Consider the following 16,306-nt stretch of genomic DNA (forward strand, 5'->3'; position numbering starts at 1 on the left):
GGAACATGCACTGCCCAACTCCGCTGAGACAAGGTAGGCCAGGCCTCCATATTTTCTGCTTCACAAAAAAGTCACTCAGAAAATTTGGGCCTATAGGCCAAAGATTTGATGCCCCACCAATACAGAGAAACCTGGAGTGACTGACCAGGCATGTAGCAGCCTCTGTCATTTCACTAGTTTGGAAACGGTTTGCCTTGTACTTTCTGTTTACTCAGGTGATATTTTTATCTTATCAAGTCTCTATTGGAGTTGAGGACTTGATATTTGTAATCTCACATTAAGGTTAAGTTGCTTTGGATTGAAGAAAATGTTTTTAAATATAAGAAAATGTTTTAGGTTGTTAATGAAAGTTATGCTAGAGATTGATAGATAAAAGTCTGAACTCACTATGTTAGGATAGATAGTGGGTACTTTATCCAAAGTTGCCAAAAATATATGGACTAAACATTATAATGTAGAACTTATCTGATAGTTTACATAATTGTTATTATTTATATAGCTTATTGTTGTGAGAGTAGGTGCCTTTTTATTGGACAAGGGGAGAAAATGTAGCAATAATGTTATTATGCATTGTGTAAAGTTTATTCTTGTATTATTCAGAGGATGGTTTCTCTGCCCTCATATCTGCTTGCAATCCAGACATGGCATTGTAGTGCTTGTTCTAAGTATATCCTGCCTGAATGTTGTATAAACATTGCTCTCCATTTATTCTGTGACCTGTCAATAAAAGATGAACTGCCAGTGGCTGAGCAGCAGAGAGAATCGGGCTAGATATCTGATATGAGTCAGGGGAAGGGAAGAGAGATAAAGAGAGGACCACACATGAGGTAAGGGTCCAGGAGAACACACCTGGAACAGAGAGAGCTAGATCAATACTAAATGCAGGTATTTTGAGTATTTTGTCTGGGAGTTAGCCAGATAGTTTATATTAGGATAGATTAATAACTGCTCAGCTATTGTGCCATAAAGCTTGAATAAATTGATTTATTTGGGATCTAGCCAGGATAGAGAAAAATTATCACTTTAAAAATTATGTGAACACTCCTAGAGCGCTGCTTGATGTTTGGCTTTGTGTCGCTGCATCAGTTTCCATCTGTTTCTGGATGAAGCCTCTCAGTAGATAGTTAAGCTAGGCTTCTGTTTGCAAGCATAGCAGAGTATCTTTAACAGTTTCAGGGGTTGGCTCTTACATGGAATGGATCCCAAGTTGGGCCAGTCATTAGTTGGTCATTCCCTCAATCTCTATTCCAGCTTTATTCCTGCAGATCTTGTACTCTCAAACTCACTGGTAACCAACCCCAGCTCCTCACCTGTTCCAAGCTCAGCCTTCCCTTTCCTGCCTGGTGAATAGACACCATGAAGGAAAGTGTGGACCACAAGTCTCCCATTCCTAAGTCTCAGTGGTACCCCAGTGGGGTCTGGTTACATAGGAAACTGGGAACCACAGCAGAGGCAAGTGAACGGGATAGCAGCTGTCCCAGACTTTGCTATTCCCACCTGAGAAAACAGAGTGAGGACCCCCATTGCAGACTGTGTTCTGCCTCCCTTGAGCAGCTTGCTGGCAGTGCTCTGGGCAACCAACACATCAGTGAGGGAAACACACAGCCTGACAGGTCTTTATGTGAATCCCCTAACGATTGTAGTGGAGTCTGTCTCTGACTCTGTTGCCTGCCATTGAATCCCCTTCCCCTAACTTGCCTGGCTGGGCCTCAGTGTGAGAGCATGCACTTATTCCTGCTACAGAGTGGGGTGGTGTTCAGGGGGTCTTCCTTCCAAGAAGTGGAGGAGGCAGTGCGGGGAGGGAATTGTAAAGGTGGGACTACTAGGAAGAGAGATGGGATGGAGCCCTGATTAAGATGCGAATAAATTAATAAACAAATGAATAGAAAATATGTCATCTCTGATGGCATTGATTTGGGACCTAGTCACATAATTTTTAGTTTTTGGTTTATATAGTAGTGAGCTTTGAAATGTGAATGTTTTCTGCTAAATTCACTTGAGCTTATAAGAAGTTTTAACCTCTTGAATTAACATGGGCAGTCTAAGTGTCCTCACTAGAAATAAATATTTGTATGTGAGGCAATTCATATGCTAACCAGATTGATTCAACTATTTTAAACATATAAAAATTTTAAATATTATGTTGTATATTATACACACATTTATGGCAATCAAATAACATGTGAGTGCATTAGCAATAAAATTTTAAAAAGCAAAATAAATTACTATAAAACATAGATATATATAAATATATATTTATATATGCATGTCGGGACACAAGCACACTTATCATTTTAAATACACATATATACAGTGCAAATATAAGTCAAATAAAAATATATTCTCATATGAACATTTTATTCAGACAAATACTTTTATCTATTTGGAGCAGATACTCAGTCTTTTTACCCATATTATGTTTTGTGGCATTAAGACACTCCCCAAGCTATGATATCTTAGATTCTTCCTTGTTCCTGCTCTCGAGGTTCCACACTGCCTCAGCTTTCCATTGGGATCTATAGGACTTCACAATGAAACTTCAAATAAAAGTGTCATATCTGGTCCAGCATGGGCCTTCAAGCATTATATTCCAAAGCTGGGGATAAGTCAGTGCAAGATCATTTGGCTGGCATACTCAGGGCCTAGGTTTGATATCTAGCACCAAACAAAAGCAAACCAAAGAAGCCAACACAATAAGACCCAACCAAAAACGACAAAAAGCCATACTCAAATGTACACTGAGCATCTGATTTTAGTGATAATGACATCTACTGGTGAGGAGCTAAAATGCCAAATATTGCTTCTGAAGTTTATTTTCAGAAAAATATCTGCCTTTATCTTGTTAATAACATCATTATCTTTAAATATATTATATATCATTATGTTGTCATATTGTTTGTATAGATCTGAGTCATTTTCTTTGACCTGTATGTGGCATTTTCTTCCCTTCTAGTTAGTGGTTCAATGATTACTATATAAATAAATGCTATTTCTAATTTTTCATGACTGTAATCAGGTATGTATTTCTGTGTTTGAGACCAGGTTTTGCTATGCAGCTCAGCTAGCCTGGTACTCATTACATAGCCTAGGCTGCCCTATAAGTACCACATGATTAGAATAAACATACACTATATACTTCCTTGATTACCTATATCACAGTCTCTCTAGCAACTTTGTGGGTTATTTTGTTTGATTTTGTTGTTGTTTACTGCATATGCTTAAGTAGGTGGAATGTATGAATGTCATTTGGATGTGTTAAGATTGTTTGCATGTATAGAAATATAGATTTACATGTAGTTCCAACTGCATTTGTGTGTGAATACACATGGAGGCCCATCATCAATGTTCCTGTATCACTTTCCACAGATCATATCAAGCAGGTCACTTGCTGAACCCACAACCCAGTTTCAGTTATTGTCCTGCCTTGCCAGTTTGTTCCAGGAATTACTTGGCTCTGTCTCCTGTGTACTTGGATTAAAAGGGCTTGCCATGCCCACTTGGCTTTTACATGTCTGTTGGAACCACAATAAGCCATTTATCCAGCCACACTTCCAAGTTCTTACAGGTGAAACCATCAGCATATAAGAAACAAATTCAATTTATTTACAAGACAAAAAGGAATGCTTTATTAATTGACGACAGTCAAAAATCTAAATTTGGGTAAAGTTTGTAATGGAATTACTTGAGCATAAATGACTGGCACGAGCTTGCTCAGTTGGCTGGTAGAAAATAATAGGGAACTGGATGTTTAACATCATTCCAACTGTGGGCTGGCTTCACAGAGTGGTAATTGTTTGGCTGAGATACTGATGAAGACAAAGATATACTCAATCTGATCAGTTGTTGAATTTTTGCTTTTCTGACTAATAGTACTGTGTTGCGAAAAAAATCCAGAGACTTGAAGCAAAACATGTGTCTTTATGTTGTTCAAAAGTTGTCATTGGTTACTCATGTGAGTCCTCTGAATGTCGATTTCCTGTTTCATTGCATGTCATAATTTCTATCTCCATGAAGACAGGAGCCTCAGTTTGGCTTCGTCTGAGCTCCGAGCTTCTGTAACCAAGATTCTTTTCTATCTATGTGGACATATATGCTGGATAGTTAGGTCTGGACTGCTTCATGGCATGTCTGACACACCCTACCTTGACTCCCACATTTCCATCATCCTCAGTGGTGCAAGTCCTTCCTCTAGGAAGCATTTCTAAAATGAAACAAACAAAAAAGCAAACAAAAATCCTGTGTGTAAACAAGATCAGAGTAGTGGCAATACCAATGGACATATTAGTGTGGAAGGGAGCAGTTTTTGTGAGTTCCCACCATGGCTCCCAGCTACATATGTAACAGAGGATAGCATTGTCTGGCATCAATAGGAGGGGAAGCCCTTGGTCCTATGAAGGTTCGATTCCCCAGTGTAGGGGAATGCCAGGATGGTGAGGTGGGAGTGGGTGGCTAGGGGGTGGCCTCATAGAAGCATGGGGAGGGGGATGGACTAGGAGGATTCAGGAGTGCTGGGCCAAACTCGGCCAAAAATCCGGGGACCTGCCTCACTCACTTTTGTACCAGAGTGACTCAGCAGGACCTGCTTAAGCCCACCTTTGCCTAGCTACTGATGATGTAGAATAACTTCATTGGCCCTGTCAGTCACCCCATAGCCTCCTTCACCCTCCCTTGCCTCCTACCTCATCTCTCCCCACCAAAAATCCCCACCTCCTCCCTCAACCCTATATAAACAAGAGGCTGATTTAATAAAACGAGTTTCTGCTTTGACAAGAACCCCTCAGACCCAGACAGACCTGGCTGGACCTGGTTCTCTCCTCTCCTCTCACCTGGACCTGCTGGCAAAGAGCCAACAGTAGAGGAGAAACCAGGAAAAGGGATAACATTTGGAATGTAAATGTGTAAAATATCCAATAAATAAATAAAAAAAAAGAATGGCAGGCAAATAATGACTGACAGCTTTGACAAAGAGAAAAAGGGTCCCAAAGAGAAGCCCTGTCACTGGTTGCCAAATAGATGGTGTCCAGCCCTTAAATCATATACACACAAATAAGGAAAATGGACCAAGCAAGCTGTGCCTAACCTTTTGTGCATACATACCCATATGTAACAATAAAGGAAGAAAAGGACTATTAACATGAGAGTACGGAGAGTGAAGGTAAGATTGAAGGAAGAGTTTCTGAGTGGGACTGGAAGGAGAAAATGGAGGGGAAATATTACATAATTCTATTCCGATTAAATACATCTTAAGACATGCAGTGGTGGTGCCCTGCTCTAATCCTAATACCCAGGAGGCAGAGGCAAATAGATCTTTTCTGAGACCAGTCTGATCTACAAAACACGTTCCAGGACAGGTGGGACTACATAAAGAAAAACACTGTCTTGAAACAGCAACACAAACATTTTTAATAGAACTAAAGGAATCTTTAAACACTGCTGGCATCAGGCTCTGGTACTGTACATCACTCTGTACCTTTCCTTTCCACCCCAGACAGTAAGGTATTCAGTAAGACAATTGAGGATCAAACTCTAGAGTTGGGAACCCTAGGTCTACTCATTCTGCTCAGCATGTTTGTACCCACAGACAGATCACAGAAAAGCCTTTTATTCTCACTTTGCCTTCCATGCTCTGTGGCTGGCCCTGGTGATTTTCTGGGGCCTCCACCATGGTGAGTCATGCTTCCTGCTCTTGGCACTGCAATACACTCGCATCTCTCAGTGGTTATCTTTCCTGATCTGCTTGTACCTGGGAGATATGTACACACAAATATATATACATACATGCATAATACACGCTGTGTATTATGTGTGTGTATCACAAAGATATAAATAAATAACAAAGAAATGGCTATGTTAATAGAGTAACACAGTGTGACATTGAACTACATTAAAGTTTTAGAGTTTGCAGATTTCTAAATTGTGGGTTTTTTTTAAAATTGGTGTGTATGTGTGTGTGTGCCTGAATGTATATGTATGCAGCATGTATACATAGGAGCTCATGAAAGTAAGAAGAGACACCACATTCTCTGGAAGTACAGTTTGGGCAGCCTCATGGATGCTGGGAACGGAAGCCATGTTCTTTACAAGAAGAGTAAGTGCATTTAACTGCTGAACCATCTCTGTAGCCCGTACATTGTCCTTTGAATTGCTCCTCTTAACCTGGATTCTCCCTGAAATGTTTGTAAAGATCATGTTTCTCTCCACTCAGAGATCACTTGATTTTCTCAGCATGGATATTTGAAAATTAAGATAAACTCATTTAATATGAATCTGTATTTTTTATAATCCCTAGTAGAGTTAAGCATTTAGGTGTTTTGTCTATTCTGTTTGTTTGGTTTTTTGCTTTTAGATTAACTTTTAAGAGTCTTGATAAGCTTCTGGGGGGTATCATTTTTTTCTTTCTGATTTGCATGTTTTCCACACATATGTAAAAAAAGAAAATAATATATGACAAAAGCATTATATAAAACAAAAATAACATTTTATAATGTGCATTGAAACATTCTGTCAACCTGAAAATAACCTAACAAATTTGACTCTCTTATATTTTATCAAACCATCTTAAATCTCAGTAGCCTGTTAAATTCCATTATTACTGCAAGCAGGATGTTGCTCTGTTAAAACTTTTATTTTCTTATTGATTACAGGTAGGGACTTGTTAATCTATTATTTCCTTGTTTCAGATCATTTTACTGAATTATTTTATTATTGTTAAGAATTTGCCACTTAGCCACTTTTTATCTTCTATTTCTCAAATATAACTTCACTAGAGAAGATTGGGTGTCCTCCATTTTTGCTGACATTCTGTTATTTATTTTCTGTTTTGTTTTTAAATTGAACCCTCAGGACAGATGACCAGTCATGGTATGGACAAGTACATTTTCCCCCAACCTGATAGTCACATCACACTTGAGAATTAAAGGGAAATTATTTCTGTTCCTAGTCCAAACTTACTTAACATGTGTGCACTGGCTCCAGATGGTTCTTCTGCATGTAATGTGTGTACACTGGCTCCAGATGGTTCTTCTGTATGTAATGTGTGTGCACTGGCTCCAGGTGGTTCTTCTGTATGTAATGTGTGTGCAATGGCTCCAGGTGGTTCTTCTGTATGTAATGTGTGTGCACTGGCTCCAGATGGTTCTTCTGTATGTAATGTGTGTGCACTGGCTCCAAGTGGTTCTTCTGTATGTAATGTGTGTGCAATGGCTCCAGGTGGTTCTTCTGTATGTAATGTGTGTGCACTGGCTCCAGGTGGTTCTTCTGTATGTAATGTGTGTGCACTGGCTCCAGGTGGTTCTTCTGTATGTAATGTGTGTGCACTGGCTCCAGGTGGTTCTTCTGTATGTAATGTGTGTGCACTGGCTCCAGGTGGTTCTTCTGTATGTAATGTGTGTACACTGGCTCCAGGTGGTTCTTCTGTATGTAATGTGTGTGCACTGGCTCCAGATGGTTCTTCTGTATGTAATGTGTGTGCACTGGCTCCAGGTGGTTCTTCTGTATGTAATGTGTGTGCACTGGCTCCAGGTGGTTCTTCTGTATGTAATGTGTGTGCACTGGCTCCAGGTGGTTCTTCTGTATGTAATGTGTGTGCACTGGCTCCAGATGGTTCTTCTGTATGTAATGTGTGTGCACTGGCTCCAGGTGGTTCTTCTGTATGTAATGTGTGTGCAATGGCTCCAGGTGGTTCTTCTGTATGTAATGTGTGTGCAATGGCTCCAGGTGGTTCTTCTGTATGTAATGTGTGTGCACTGGCTCCAGGTGGTTCTTCTGTTTGTAATGTGTGTGCACTGGCTCTAGGTGGTTCTTCTGCATGTAATGTGTGTGCACTGGCTCCAGGTGGTTCTTCTGTATGTAATGTGTGTGCACTGGCTCCAGGTGGTTCTTCTGTATGTAATGTGTGTGCACTGGCTCCAGGTGGTTCTTCTGTATGTAATGTGTGTGCACTGGCTCCAGGTGGTTCTTCTGTATGTAATGTGTGTGCACTGGCTCCAGGTGGTTCTTCTGTATGTAATGTGTGTGCACTGGCTCCAGGTGGTTCTTCTGTATGTAATGTGTGTGCACTGGCTCCAGGTGGTTCTTCTGTATGTAATGTGTGTGCACTGGCTCCAGATGGTTCTTCTGTATGTAATGTGTGTGCACTGGCTCCAGATGGTTCTTCTGTATGTAATGTGTGTGCACTGGCTCCGGGTGGTTCTTCTGTATGTAATGTGTGTGCACTGGCTCCAGGTGGTTCTTCTGTATGTAATGTGTGTGCACTGGCTCCAGATGGTTCTTCTGTATGTAATGTGTGTGCACTGGCTCCAGATGGTTCTTCTGTATGTAATGTGTGTGCATTGGCTCCGGGTGGTTCTTCTGTATGTAATGTGTGTGCAATGGCTCCAGGTGGTTCTTTTACAGCCAGGTTTTATCTGCTCTGCTCTGGTATTAGACAGATATGTACTAACTTATTTTAAATATTGAAAATATAACATATGAGGTAATAATTTTAGCATTTCCTTCTAGAAAACTCTGATACACCTTTGAGGCCTGCCCTTATCTGAAGGAAAACAGACGAGGAGTGGATCTTGGGGCTAAATGGTGTGGGCAGAAGGACTAGGAGGAGTAAAAGGAGGGGGAGGTGCATTAGGAGTGTGATATATGAGAGAATAAATAAAATCAAATATTTTTGCTCTCATGTTAATACGTTATCTTTGTGTTGGTTTTAGTTTCTCTAACGTTTTGTTTAGTATTGTACTCAAGAATTGGAACTTTTTAACGTGAAGCGGCCTTCCCTCTTGTGGGGAGCGGGTGTGGCGGCAGTCCCAAAGGCGCCAGGGACTGCAGCTAAGTCGTATGACTTGCACCTGACTTCCTCATATAAGACACAAACATCTTGAGAGCTGCGCAGGTGTACCAGGATACCGGTGAATCCATTTTGATGGAGATATGCCCCTGCTGCCCTGATTAGCTGAAGCTGCGTGCCTGGTGAGGTGGCGTGGCCTGCTGTGCATGGATGGGAACTGAGAGTATAAGAGAGTGAGAGGCCCAGGGTTCAAGGGAGATATAAACAAGGGGGAGATATAAACAAGGGAGATATAAACAAGGGAGAGATATAAACAAGGGAGATATAAACAGGGGAGATATAAACAAGGGAGATATAAACAAGGGAGATATAGAGGAAGAAGAAACAGGACTGAATAAACGTGTGCAGAAGGATCCTGTTGCAGCGTCGTTCTTCCTGGCCAGTTGAACGCGGGCAAGAAGTTGGTGCCGAAACCCGGGACGGGACGAGAAGACCCAGAACGAGAAACCCGGGAAAAGAAACATCTTCAGGCATGAGTGAAGACCCCCTGCTACAGGGAGGATTCAGAACTGCATCACGGGGAAGGAGTGGTTAATAAAAGTTCCCATAAAACAGACTGTTGAGAAGGATCCGGCGTGGATTCAGAACTCTTCAGCTGGGGAACGGTACTGATGAAGAGAAGGAAGAAAGATGAAGACTGAATAAACTGCTGTTAGAAGGACTGGTGGTCGCGTCGTTCTTGCTGGTCGAGAGTGGACGCGACAATTGGTGGCCCGTACGGGGAACCGACTCCCCCACCGAGTTCAGAACTTTCAGCAGTCAGTGGTTGCTGGCAGAGTAAGTTCACGGTGAGTGAAACTTGCGACCCCAGGAGTTTGGGAAGGACCTCGGATAAAATAGAGGTGAGCATAAAGTTGCCAGGAAGTAGGCACAAAGTAACCCAGGAGTTTGGGAAGGACCTCGGATAAAATAGAGGCAAGTATAAAGTTGCCAGGAAGCAGGCACAAAGTAACGATAGGTTCCCGGTTTTGGGATAAGTTAAGGTTCCCGGTTTGGGGACAAGTTAAGGAACTATGATAAACTCAGTGTAGTGATCAATAGATCCTTGCTGTGTAGTTATGCTTTTTTCTCCCATTGACCCTTTGTGGGTAGGTCTGATAGTTTTGGTCTTGTTTGTTCTGATATATGGACTCTGTTACTGTTTGAATCAAGAGGCAGTCAAGACAGGTCAGAAAATCCTTACAGAGCAACAAGAAAGTATGTCGGAAGAGGAGAAGGGCTTAAAAAGAAAAAGGAAAAAGAAAGGAGACACAGTGTTATCAGGTGGACAGAAAGGACAAAATAAAAGAGTTGAGGCAGAGGAGGAAGGCGAATTAGCTTTTGTGCCGCCTCCCTATGCCTCCTCAGCAGCCACCTGTAGGTGGACCTTCTGTCCGGAGATTTGGAGAGGATCGACCAGATCAGGTGTTGATGTGGGCGAGAGGGTCTGTTTGTGTGTTTCCACAGGACCAGACGGAACCTCTTTGGGTGCCGGAGAGATTGGTGAGACGCTGCAAGAATGAGGCTCCTGATCCAGTTGCCCCTGTGGATGTGGTGGATGATCCCACAAGCACAAAGGATGGAGCCGAGATGAGAGATCCTTTCGGTATTCCAGAAGCCGATACCAGCTCGACATGACATTCAAATTTTTCCATGCTTTTTGATCCCTGAATTCCCCTTAAAGAGATAGCCCCGCTGGCCATCTATCCCTTGCTTCAGGGAAGATGAGCGGGGATGAGAGCCCTGGGATGTATGCTTGTTATAGTGTGTGTGTTTTTTGTGTTTGGCACATGTGTTAGGTGCAGAGTGTGCGACCCGCACTTTCGCCATGGTAGCGTAGGCTTTTGCTGCAGTGGAGGTGGGACAATCTCCTCAGATTCGGTTTGCCGCTCTAAAAGAAATTATGCTGCGTTATGCCGTGGGGTGCGAGGCTAAGCACTGCACAGAGGATAGCTTGCTGTTGGCATCCTGTGGAAGGCATGTCTGATTGCATGAAGGTTCAGTGTCCTAGTTCCCTTCCCCCAGGAAAAACGACACGGGAGCTGGCCAAGACCTCTCTGGGTGATGAGCCTAAGGGATGGTTTTGTGTAGGGCCCCTATGCTTGCACACTGGGGATCAGACCTCTACCTTCACCCATGAGGCTTGCTTGCAGCAATTAAGATCTGGCCATAGGTTAATTAACATCCTGGCCTTTTGATGCACCTGCCACAAGCAAAACACAATCTCCCCAGGAGTGGCTTGGCATGATTGAGAGGTAGTCAGTGATAAGACTCCCTGGGCATGTCACCAACCTAAGACAGGGATCAAACCAATGCTGTTTGTCACCCAAGGACGGGTAAGGGGCATGGCTGCGGGGGGCTATCTACAGACATTCTCTCTGCCAAAAAAGAAAAAAGGGGGAATTGTGGGGAGCGGGTGTGGCGGCAGTCCCAAAGGCGCCAGGGACTGCAGCTAAGTCGTATGACTTGCACCTGACTTCCTCATATAAGACACAAACATCTTGAGAGCTGCGCAGGTGTACCAGGATACCGGTGAATCCATTTTGATGGAGATATGCCCCTGCTGCCCTGATTAGCTGAAGCTGCGTGCCTGGTGAGGTGGCGTGGCCTGCTGTGCATGGATGGGAACTGAGAGTATAAGAGAGTGAGAGGCCCAGGGTTCAAGGGAGATATAAACAAGGGGGAGATATAAACAAGGGAGATATAAACAAGGGAGAGATATAAACAAGGGAGATATAAACAGGGGAGATATAAACAAGGGAGATATAAACAAGGGAGATATAGAGGAAGAAGAAACAGGACTGAATAAACGTGTGCAGAAGGATCCTGTTGCAGCGTCGTTCTTCCTGGCCAGTTGAACGCGGGCAAGACCCTCTATTTGTCTCCTATGTTTAAGTGGAGATCCATTTTTCTATGAGAATTTTCTAAATTGGGTTTCTTGCACGCTATCAAAACATCCACAGATCAGGCTGTCTTCCGCAGTTACATTGGTGCCTGTTCAGCTGCCTGTGCTTGTGCTTGGCTCCCAAAGGCACTGAGTGTGCCAGAACTCGCCTCTACCTCGGCGTTACCTGGCCAGCAGGGGTAGTTCCTGCTTTTGTGAGTCGTTTTCCCTGGGCTCACTGAGAATCTAGGTTAAGTGGCCTGGCTGGTTATACATGAACTTCTGAAGAGCACCGGGACTACTGAAGATTGTAGCACCCTTAGATTTCTGAGTGCTGCTATGTATATTAGGGGTGCACATTGCCTCTAACTCTCTCTCTTTTTTTTTCCACTTCAATTGCCCAGATTTTGACTGGATTACTTTATTTATTGGCTCATTTTTTTTTAATTAGGTATTTTCCTCATTTACATTTCGAACCCTATCCCAAAAGTCCCCCATACCCTCCCCCCCAAACCCCCTGCCCACCCACTCCCACTTTTTGGCTCTGGCGTTCCCCTGTACTAGGGCATATAAAGTTTGCAAGTCCAATGGGCCTCTCTTTCCAGTGATGGCAGATTAGGCCATCTTTTGATACATATGCAGCTAGAGTCAAGAGCTCCGGGGTACTGGTTAGTTCATAATGTTGTTCCACCTATAGGGTTGCAGATCCCTTTAGCTCCTTGGGTACTTTCTCTAGCCTACATTGGGGACCCTGTGATCCATCCAATAGCTGACTCTGAGCATCCACTTATGTGTTTGCTAGGCCCCAGCACCATATCCAGGGATCCATCCCATAATCAGCCTCCAAACGCTGACACCATTGCATACACTAGCAAGATTGTGCTGATAGGACCCTGATATACCTGTCTCTAGTGAGACTACGCCGGGGCCTAACTCTCTTAAAGATACTCCACAGATAAAGCCAATGTACCATGCCAAATGGACTGGACACTTAGAATGCTTAAATGATATATTATTTCATGTTCATGGCCTCAATAAAAAAGACGATAAACAAACATATTAGTAATAGTAATTTGGGGCATATGGTAGATGCAGTTCATATACAGCTTTAATTTTCAAGTTTATATTTTTTTTAAACGATGATACACTGTTTTCTAGAAGTAAGGTTCAAACTGTCAGAAAAGAACTTTACATCAAATATTTTTGATATGCTCAGTCCATTTTCTAAAATGAGGGCGATTTGGAGGAAGAATTTCATATGGAAATATCCTCAAGTCTCTAGGAAGTGTTTATAATTATGTGTTAACAGTTATTATTTGCATATCATGTTCTAGGCCTTAACTGCTTTAAAGATAATGCACACTTTTATTACAAAGTCCCACGTTAGGATTCACACGTAATTCAGCCTTGGCATGTGTAATGGTGGTTTCACTTATGAAGCCTTGTTTGCTCGAGGGATCTAGCAGGCTGTACTAGAGTAGCGAGCACTAGTGAACTAGCAGGCTGTGCTAGAGTAGCGAGCACTAGTGAACTGCAAGGAAGACAGAGCACACCTTACACTGTGCACAGAATAACAGGATATAGCCTTCGGAGGGATTTCTGAGAGACAGTGAGAGTGAAGTGAGATCATCAGGAGAGTTCTGCTGAGACAGAACACACAGGTCACACAGACCAAATGCAGTTCCTTTAGTACATCCTAGGAGTTGCATTTGGTCCCCATTTCTCTTCAAACTGACTTTTGACACTTCTTCAGCAGCCATAGGAACATGTTAATTATCTTCTTGCTCTAGATTTACCTGCCCTGGGCATTTCAAAACAACAGAATAAAACACATGACTTTTATAGCTAGTGTTTTAGGTTTAGGCGAATGCTATCGGAGGTTGTCTATCTTGCTGCATGATGAAGTATTTGATTCCATTCTCCCTGCCAGTTACAGTGCTCTTTTTGCATAAAACAAATTCCATTCATTTTTCTACAATTAATTGCTGTCGTGTTGCAATTTCTTCTGCATTTTCTGAATTGCACTGCTCTGCATATATTTGCAGGGTGCCGGACATGGGGAAATAAAGGTAGTGGGAGAGATGACCCACTTCCTGCCAGAACTTCGGGGCTCTGGGTGGGCATACGCAGGAGACTGCCACAGGACCCCATGGAACTGCCGCTGGACGGGCATTAGGCCAGGTTAGGCCGCTGGATCCTGCTCCCAGGGTGGGGAAGGCACAGTCTCTTCTCGGACTCTCAGGCACCACAGACTGCTGGGTACATCAGAGTCAGATCTGGGGTCTCTGGGCCTCATGGAGTCCAGAGATTACAGGTTCTCACTTTTGAACATCCCAGACGGCTGTATGTTGCAGAAGAGCTGAGAACAGACCCTTGGGCAGACTCTGGCCCTGGGGGCCAAAGGGGAAAGGGTAGGGGGAAAGCTCTAGCAGGTTACGGTAGGGACAAGAGTCTGTCTGGCTAGCTCAGGCTGCTAGCTCTGCGGGCAGCGTGTGTTGGCTTGCAGCTGTGGCCAAAACCCAGTAAGGCTTCCCTGGAGGTTAGTCATACAGCTCCTTAGAGGGAAACCTTTGTTCTAGCCTCGCAGATACTGATGAGAAGAGATGGTAAATGGTTTCAAGGTGTTTATTGTAGAAAGTCAGAGAGAGAGAGAAGAGTAGAGAAGTAGAGGCCAGCCATGGCCACATGGAGAGAGGGGAGAAGAGAGCAGGAGAGAGGGAGCAAGAGGGCTAGAGAGAAAGCAAGAGAAGCAAGAGAGACAAGAGAGGAGGGGCCAAGCAGCTCCTTTTGTACTGGGCTGGGCTACCCTGTAGTTGCAGGGTAACTGTGGGGAGAAGCATAGCTGCCTATTGCCAGGTAACTGTAAGGGTGGAGTCTGGACAGCCTATGTGACTGATGGCTACAGAATGGTGGAGCTGGGTCCTCATGTCAGGAGCCTATGACTGGGAGCATGGCAAACGGGCCTTCCGTTCCTTGCAGATTAATTTGTTGGCTCTCCAGGGTTTGAAACTAGCTTGACCAGAAAACAGGCTGCCTTTCACAGTCCCACACATGTTGGTGCATGTTTCTATATGGACATGTTTTCAGCACTGTTTTACATATTCCTAAGAAGAGTATAGTTGATTTAACCAAGTCACTGTACCTATGGTACTCGGTTTATAATCAAGAGTCAGTCTGGAGGTTATGAAGCTGTACTGTGGATGGGTTTAATTTGTACAATCATTTGTTTTTAAGTAAAGAGGGCTATAATATATAGCGTACTTAAGAACTATCTAAGCAGTTGAAATCTTTAAGAGCAACATCTATGATTTCTTGAGAAAAATGTAATACTACCTTGATATTACAGTATAAATCCTACCTGAATTTACATTACACAGACCGTCCCTAAAGATATTATATGTTCTAGCCCACAAGTACTTTATTATACATCCCTTCATATACATATACATGAAATACATGATGCAGCTACTTATATGCAAATGGAAACATAAAAATACATATCCATTAAATTGCATGTATGTATGAATACAGAGATACAGGTAATGCAGGAATTGAGAGATACAGCTGATAATTTCCTATTAAAGTACTGCAGGACCTTCCAGGCTGTTCTCTTGTGTGGCTGCACTGTTTATGTCCCCACTGGTGACATCCAGGGCTGCCATTTGATTCATAGTCTCACACAATGAAATGATCAGACCATTTGATCGTTTCCAGTTATCTTTTGAAAGACGACAGGTTTGTGGTTTTGTTTTGCCTTTCATTTGTCCCTGGCTAATGATATGAAAATCCTGTCATGCATTTATTTGCCTTTTACATGACTTCTTTGGAGAATGGGCCTTGAATTCTTTGTCTTAACTCAATTTTTCTATCCAGTCTTTCATTTTTTGAGACATGTTTTCAATAAATATTCCATGCTTTGAACTTGTAAATCTCCCTGGGTCTCTCTCTCTCCTCTCTCTCTCTCCCTCCCTCCCTCCCTCCCTCCCTCCCTCCCTCCCTCCCTCCCTCCCTCCCTCCCTCTCTCTCTCTCTCTCTCTCTCTCTCTCTCTCTCTCTCTGATTTTTTTCCAGACAGGGTGTCTCTTTGTAGCCCTGGCTGTCCTGGAACTCACTCTGTAGATCAAGCTGGCCTCAAACTCAGAAATCTGCCTGCCTCTGCCTCCCAAGTGCTGGGATTAAAGGTGTGTGCCACTTCTGCCCGATCCTCCCTGGGTCTCAAAAGTTTCAAATTTCAGGCCAGTGTCACTACACCTAGATATTGCCTTATTATTAAGTGAGTTGTCTTCCATTGAATAGTAGGAGTTCCACAAATCAGCTGGTGTACGCTGCCTGGTTTGTGGTCCAATATTTGAGAGATCTTGGGGGCCCACGTTGAGACTACTGTTCCTCCTACAAGATCACCTTCCTCCTCAGTTTGTACTGCATTTCCCTAATTCAACAGCAGGGGTCAGCTGCTTCTGTCCATTGGGTGGGTGCAAATATCTGCATCTGACTTTTTCAGCGGCTTGTTGGGTCTTTTAGAGGGCAGTCATTATAGGTCCCTTTTTTGTGAGTGCTCCACAGCCTAAGTAATAGTGTCAGGTCTTGGACCTCCCCTTGAGCTGG

The sequence above is a fragment of the Mus musculus genome, chromosome 11 (assembly GCF_000001635.26).
Source record: "Mus musculus strain C57BL/6J chromosome 11, GRCm38.p6 C57BL/6J".
Taxonomy (NCBI): domain Eukaryota; kingdom Metazoa; phylum Chordata; class Mammalia; order Rodentia; family Muridae; genus Mus; species Mus musculus.